This window comes from Octodon degus, unplaced genomic scaffold (genome assembly GCF_000260255.1).
Source record: "Octodon degus isolate 3935 unplaced genomic scaffold, OctDeg1.0 scaffold00022, whole genome shotgun sequence".
NCBI classification, from domain to species: domain Eukaryota; kingdom Metazoa; phylum Chordata; class Mammalia; order Rodentia; family Octodontidae; genus Octodon; species Octodon degus.
In genome coordinates, this window is record NW_004524598.1 from 1,491,778 (window position 1) to 1,499,502 (window position 7,725).

Here is a 7,725-nt window from a genome sequence, read left to right on the forward strand (position 1 = left end):
GCCGGGGAAGGCAGAGGGGGCAGACCTCAAGCCTGAAGTGAAAATTTCAGCAAAGAAAAAAATCGCAGAGAAGATGAAAGAGAAAGAATGGCAACAGAAGAAAAGGCTAGAAGAAATTAAAAAGAGGTTAGAAGAACGTGAAGAACCTGAAGTGCTAATACCTGAAGAAAAATTAGCAGATAAACTGCAGCTAAAAAAAATTACAGGAAGAGTCAGACTTTAAATTAGCAAAAGGAACTTTTGGTGTTAATTACACAGTTAGCGTGATGGACGTTGGAATCCATCTCCAAGAGCTGACTTCACTTTGGAGTTTGGAATTTACCAAAAGATAAAATGACAGTATGAAAAGTCACTATATTGGCCCAGCCAGATAGCTCAGTGGAGTAAAGCGCCAGTTTAGGAGAGCGGGGATCAGGGTTCGATCCCCAGCATGCTGCGCCAGCCCCACCCCCGGGCACGCTGAGATATGACTGAGCCTGGGCGTGGTGGTGCATGCCTGTAATCCTAGCACTTGGGAGGCTGAAAACAGGAGGATCATGGCGAGTCCAATCTGTGTAGTGAGACCTTGTAGATCCTGTAATAAAATAACAAAACAAAACCAACCAACAAACAAAAAAACCCAACAAAACCCAAGCAAACAAAACCCCCCCAAAATCTTTATATTATGCCAGTTTTTGGAAGCCTGAGTTTGAGATGTGCGTATTTTATTGAAAATTGATGACTTGAAAAGATTAACAAATCACTGACTGTTCTTTGCAGCAAAAAACAGAAGCGAGAAAAGCAAAGTCAAGCCAAACAGAGGAAGAAAAGTGTGGTTTCTGGAGGTGAAATGAAAGGTCACCATGAAAGACGATCTATCAGATTATGGTGGTTATGATGAAGGGTATGTACAGGACTGTGAAGAGTTCACGTGATATGTTAGCCTCTGGTATTTTCTTTCTGTTGCCCACAATCCCTCGAACATCCAGCACAACCTCCTTTCCTTTCAGTTCTGCCACACGCTACAATCAGAAGTACAGTATCTCCTGTGCTGCCTGTTTAACCCCTTGTCACATAGGTGTTAATGTGCAAATGAAATTAGATGTTGCTGCCAAGGGGTTAAAATCCTTGGACCAGGCTCAAGTGCTTGTGCTGCCTACCTGGATGATTCTTGGATATTCTTGGGTTTCTGCATATTCCACATGCATGAGTAATCTAGGAAATTAGGCAGTTCATATCTAACTCCTTAGCCCTGGACAAAAAGGGTGGAAATAGATGAAGAAAATGCTCTTGTTTTCCATTCCCTGTCAAGAACTCTCAGACCTTTCACAAGAATCCCCAGAAAGTGCCACTGGACTTAGATGCCAGTGCCCTGTTTGTTGGTCAGCTAAATAATGCCTGAAGGAATCTTATTTTCTTCTTTTCTGTTTTCACTTGTCTTATTTTGTTCTGGTTGTTTTGTTTTGTTATTTATTTATTTATTTATTTATTTAACAATTTTACGATTCCAAAACACAGTTTCAAGGAAGTCTTTGTCTCAGTCTTAATTTTCAGAAGGACAGAAGTCAAGACAGTGCAGATTTAGGAAAAAAGAAAGAAATATCTGCAGGGATGAGCCACATTTCATTCCCAAAATTGTAAATAGTCTTACATTATTTAAATGCTAAATTAGTGCTGAATAATGCAAAAAAAAAAAAGTAAAGAGTTTTCTCAACTATTGGATTTTTTTTTTTTTTGTAGTTTTATTTGACTCAAGAAATGATCTTCTGGCCAGCCAAATAGCACAGCAGATTAAAGTGCCTGCAAGCAGGCGCAGGGGCCAGGGGTTCATTCCCCGGGGTGTGCTGAAACAAGAATTGAGACTGGGTGTGGTGGTGTGCTCCTATAATTCCAGCTCTTGGGAGGCTGTTAACAGGTGGATCATTACGAGTCTGATCTAGTAGTGAGACCCTGAACACGCTGTAGACCCTTCCCTAAAATACAAACAAAAATAAATAAATAAATAAATGAAAAAAGACAAAAAAGAAAAAATAAGATCTTCAAATATTCTGTCCTCAAAAATTTCAAATATGTCTTATGAACACAGAAAAAGTATATTCCTTTCTAGTCCTAAAACAGTGCTGTTTTGTAGTTATTATGTATTTTATACACTTTTATTAACCTATAACAGATATAGTAGGAAAACCATTTCCTTTAACCTATAAGGTAGTGATTTCAATTGACAGTAACATTTTATTTTATTCCTGTTTTATTCCACATATTTATACTTGCTTGAATGCATATGTGTATGTATATGGGCAACACATTTTGTTTCAGCTTAATAGTTTTGGCTGCTTTATAAGATATCTTTTATTTTTTAAAGTTTTATTTTTTTGGTGGAACCGGGGATTGAACTCAGGCCCTTGCGCTTGCCAGGGAAGTACTTATTGCACTGAGCCATCTCCTGGCTCCCATAAGATATCTTTTAAAAGGAATAGTAAATCAGTTTAATTTTGATATAATGTAATTCATAATTTCAACATATTAATGTGAAATTTTTCCCTTTGTGCTCCCCAGTTCAGAGTTAGTAAAAATTGTTTATATTAATATGAAATGATATTACAATGTCTTTTAAACCTCTTGAGCATCTGCATCTACCACAGTAAGCATTTTACTCATTATAGACAAACAAAAATAAATAGAAATTAATAGGCAGGCAGACAGGTATTGGGTCCTCAAGGGAATCAGTGCAGAAGATGAAAATACATCAAAATTATGTCTGGAGGTACCTCTGAAAAAGGCCAGACCTCAAGATGGAGATACAATAACAATTATATCAGGACAGCAATCTTACTAAAAGATAAATAGCAATTTTAAGGTTATACTGTAATTTATACTGCATAGTCCAGTAAGTATAGATAGGCATCAGAGGCAAAAGTGGGTGATGAGAGCATCTGGACCCATCCTCACAGCCCGTTCTAAAGTGCCACTGTTCTTTCTATGTTAGAAGTTATAGGCAAGCTTCAGTTCATATTGCTAGCCACATGTCCTTGCTCCATGCCTCAATTCCCCACTGGACCATTATTAGCTAAGTGACTATACTTGTAATCCTAGCGGTTGACTATACTTTGAGCCACTTCAATTGTACATTGTAATCACATTATGATTTTGCTATGCAGAACATTTTTGGAGAAACAGCCTTTGTTGTAACCCAGGTGATCCAAGGGAAAAATTCAGGACCAATCAAGGCCTGCAAGAACAATGGACACGAGGTGTAGTACTGTACCAAGCCACTGTCTTGGGCCTGCTCCCGTGTCTGGCAGCTGATGAGGCTGACTCCTGGAAATGGAGGATTGACTGGTCCTGCTTCAAAAAAGGGGCTGAGCTAGGCAAAGTCTCACCTCCAGCTTTGATGAAAAGGATTGAAGGGGTCCAGGCTAACCTGCAATGTCCTATCCACTGACATCTCTATCTCTCCTGGGAGAAACTGAGGGTACCTCTGGACATCAATTCTTTGGCTTCTGTTTTAATTTCCTTTTCTAGAGCCCTAGTCAGAGGTTCTTTTCTCTTGCTTTGACACATCATTTCAAAGGTCCAATCTTTAACCACAAATTTTTAACTGTCCCATACTATCCTAGTCCCTTACTAAGAAGAGACTTACTGTCAAAATTGGGGGTAATTTCACAATTTCAGGAAGGACCAAAACAGATTTTACCTTTTGGGTATAACCAGGTCTCAATGACCTAATTAGTCAATACATACATCCTGTTACATGGTATAATTGAATACCTGGGACAGCAATAGCAGTTTAACTGTGCTAACAGAAGAAACTATGAGACTAACTCTGGGACAAAAGCTAGAAGTCCTGACATATTGTCAAGTCAGAGCTATTCTTGGAGCAAGGGTTGCTTGAACTTATCAGGGGCCTGGATTACCAAGTGTCAGACCATGCTTCTAGACACATCTGAGAGTACCACATGCATACTTTAGTCCTGCCTCTTTGATGCCTGCAGGCTCAAAGGTTAGTCACTTTTGTCAACAGGTGATTTTCAGGACCTATGAAAGCAGACAGGACTTCAGTGAGCTGCCCTAACATGACTTGAGAAGGTGTGGTTCACTGAGAGAAATGGATTTGTTCCAGAAGCACATCAAAAGGTAGTTTATACAGTAGTCAGTTTAGGACTGGCAGCATTCTTGAAATCATTGAGGCCCACTTCCCTTAGTGACCTCTGCTCAAAAGGTGGAGCTTACAGCTTTTATTCAGGCATCGGCGTTAGATAAAAGCAAAAAGCTAAATATCTATGCAGACACATTGCTACAGGCTTGTATAACAATCAGAAAAGAAATGGGCCTGATGTCTAATAAGCCATTTATACAAACATAGCATGAAATTCTACAACTCTTAAAGACAGTCTGTTGTCCCAAATAGGGCACCACCTTGCATTGCAAGGGACCACAAAGAGCCAGGTCTACAGTCTCTGAGAAATCAAAGCCTGAAGAGAGGCAAGGAATGCAGCCGTACAACCCTCTCATTCTCTTGCCTTATTTCCAGTTCTGCAGGAACCATTAAGCTGACCCTTCCTCAAGGGATCCAGTGGAAGGTGTAAAAACCCTGCATGGAGCTGATCACTACAAACTTCATAGGTTTAAGACTCAACTCCTCTGAATCCCTGCAAGACCCGAGGCTCCTCTTCAAAAAGCAAGAATTCAATATTGCTCTAGGTGCAGAAAAGTAGAGTCACTAATGACCAATAATGCATTACACCTTAAATGGACCCCTGTTGTGAGACTCCTGTTTCTCAGATGAGATTGGGCTCGTTCAGGGTGGTATGGCTGTGGATGGGACTCCTGTTTCTCATTAAACCCATAGTGTGTGTGATCTTGGTAAAGCTGTAGTTGTTTTTCAAAAATTTTATGTATTTGGACAAGATCTCACTATGAAGCTCTGACTAGCAGTGATCCTCCTGTTTCAGCCTCCCCAGTGCTGGGATTAGAGAAGTGCACCACCTCATCTGGTCTTAGTGGCCTGCTCTGTGTTCCTGGGGTGGGGCTGGGGCATGTGATCCTAAGGATTGAACCTAGGTCCATTGTGCTTGTCTAGGCAGGCACCTAGACAACTGAACTGCAGCCCAAAGTTGTGGTTCTTCATAACTTATCTGTAATATCCGTCTGCCATACTTTTTCCTTCATAGAAAGTATGGTCATTTGAATTGTTCCTTCTCATATTTGGGATTAACATGCTCACTGAAATAGTATAGTCTCTTTCCAGAACAAATTCACCAAGCTTTCTTCTATCAGACATCTCAACAGTCCTTTATATATAGACAATCTTTTCTCACTGTCTGCCAAAAGGTTTTAATTTCTTCAACCCAGCTGGTGAGCCACAGCACTCTGTGGTATATGGAGAGCCTCTAATCCCCAGTAGGCAGAGCCTAGAGCTCCTTTCAGCAGGAAGCAGTGTATTAAGATGGACAAGACCATTCCCTCAGTCACCCATAAAGAATTATGAGATTCGTGTGTCTCAGGATAAATGAGGCAGGAGATTAGGGTGTGGCAGCATGGGTGGGAAAGTGGATATGGCGTCTTGATTGCACAGGTGCCGCACCCTGACGCAGAACAGTCCACCAAGCCCTGCACATGGGCTTCTTCTGAGAACTTGAGCAAATATTTGGAAGAATGGCCTAGACATGATATTGGACAGCGGAGGGTCAGATATGACAGAACAGTCACCACTGAGCTGCCTGCTACTGGGTGCTTTTTATGCTGTGTTTTCCTGCTGCAGAATGTTATCTTTTTTCTTACTTTTATGAGATCCAAACTTTCTCTGCAGAGCATGCTTCTTCTCATGCCTTTAATAAATATAAAAATCTTACTACCATAAGCTGTTCTTAACCAGTTCTTTCACCAGGACAGAAAAAGTCTAGAAACCAATTTTAGAAGAAGATTCTAGAAACACAAAAGCAGAAAGTTACTTTTCCCTTGTATACCTTCAAGGATCATGATATCAATTCAATCTACTGTGCGCATTGTAGAGTTCCTATACTCAGTTCCCTTGAAACTTATAAACCTGAAGAGACTTGGATGAAAGCTTGATTTCTTTGTCTAAGTTCACAATATTGACTTACAAATAAGGGAAGCTTCATATATAAATTGAGTGAGTTTCTTGTTATGCTATCTATGAATATGTTTCTGTAAAATATTGCTTATAATTTCATTGGATTTTTCAAAATATATTAGAATATAAACATTTTTCATTCTCTAATTCGGTTTGAATATTCAGAGTTTATTTTATTTCATTGTCAGAATTACTTGTTTTATAATTACATATGTTTATAAACAGACTTTCCATAGGCTGAAAGGGGTAAAAGCACTCAAGTTCTGAATTTATTTGGTTTGTAGAAAGTAATTTCTCACTCAATCTACACTATGAAATTAATTTTCTTCTTTCAATACAATAAAAGTATTGATTTACATTTCTCTGAATATGTCAAAATCATAAATATTTTCAAAGCATAAAGGAGACAAATTAGGAAACACACAGCGTATAAAGAGATTTAATATGATGGTGAAAGTCTTTTCTGTAATGTAGGTGTAAATACTTCAGAGTAGTTATTCAAATAAAGAATTCTAATGAGAGAAATAGAGCTAGCAATAAATGAGAAATTATGACTAAGTACTGTAATTTACTTCCACTTAATTTGTAAGGGTGGCTGATATTTATTGCTGTTATCTATAACTTTATTTGCATTGTTTTATCAGGTCATTAGGTAACATCCTCCACGATGACAGTATTTTATTAAAATTGAAAGTTTTATATTTGCCTTGTATTTATCACAATTTCTATGAGCAACATTACATTTCCCATAGACAGAGTAGTTACTCGTCGCTTGGTGAGGCTTTGTGGTGAACAGTGTTGGATACCACCTAATTCCCTCTTCAGAACCTTGGCATTTATTGCTTCCCCAGTCACTGGCTATGTAGGTTAATAATAGTTTATGTAAACAAAAGAAAGCCAACACACATGCTCTTCTTTCTACTCAGACTTAGCAGCATCCACGAAAGTATACTCTGTCTTGCTGCATATTATCATAAATGAGCTTTATTTTTTTGGAGACCCATTCATTCACTTTTGCATAGGAAATACCTTCTCCTCTTACCTAGACGGTAAGATTGAGCACACTGTAATCCATTTCTTCATTTTCTATATAATTTTTCCCATCATAATACAAAGAAGTCTTCCATCTTAACCTAAGTGAATCGACCTTCTTTTTATATTTCTCTGTAGATATTGATTCATTAGTGTTTTTCATGCAGGAGCGAACTCTCTGAACTAGTCTATAATTTCACTTTAATTACTTTATCTGCCTTAATTCCCAGTAAATATGCTTTAATTATGGATTTTCTACTACTTATTTGATAAATTTAATGATACATTCTCCACCCTCATTTTACTTTCTTTTTACTTATAAGTGACATTTGATGTAGTTGTTATCTTCCCTCCTGTATAAACTTTTTATTCTTGTGTTTGGTTTCCACTTGTTAGTCCTAGTTTATCTGATTCCTGACCTGTCTCCCCTTCTTTAATCTTTTTTCATTTACCTGGATTCTCCTGATGCAAATGCTTCAGAACTGAGTCAAGTCGTGAAGGTCAAGTGCGTCAGAACTTAGTACCTGGTTTATATCTTTTTTCTTTCATAAATGCAAATTTATTAAATGCATAGCTCCAGATCAGCCCTGAAATGTAGACTTATATTCAAAGATGGCTAA

At 38.3% G+C, this 7,725-nt stretch overlaps 1 protein-coding gene and 1 pseudogene across 1 annotated transcript in view; one reads left to right on the forward strand and one right to left on the reverse strand.

Annotated features, from left to right (window-relative positions):
- The window catches only part of LOC101588180, a 6,665-nt pseudogene extending 5,751 nt beyond the window's left edge, over window positions 1-914 (forward strand).
- The window catches only part of Fut9 (fucosyltransferase 9), a 221,067-nt gene that overhangs the window by 34,929 nt on the left and 178,413 nt on the right, over window positions 1-7,725 (reverse strand). The window lies entirely within an intron of this gene.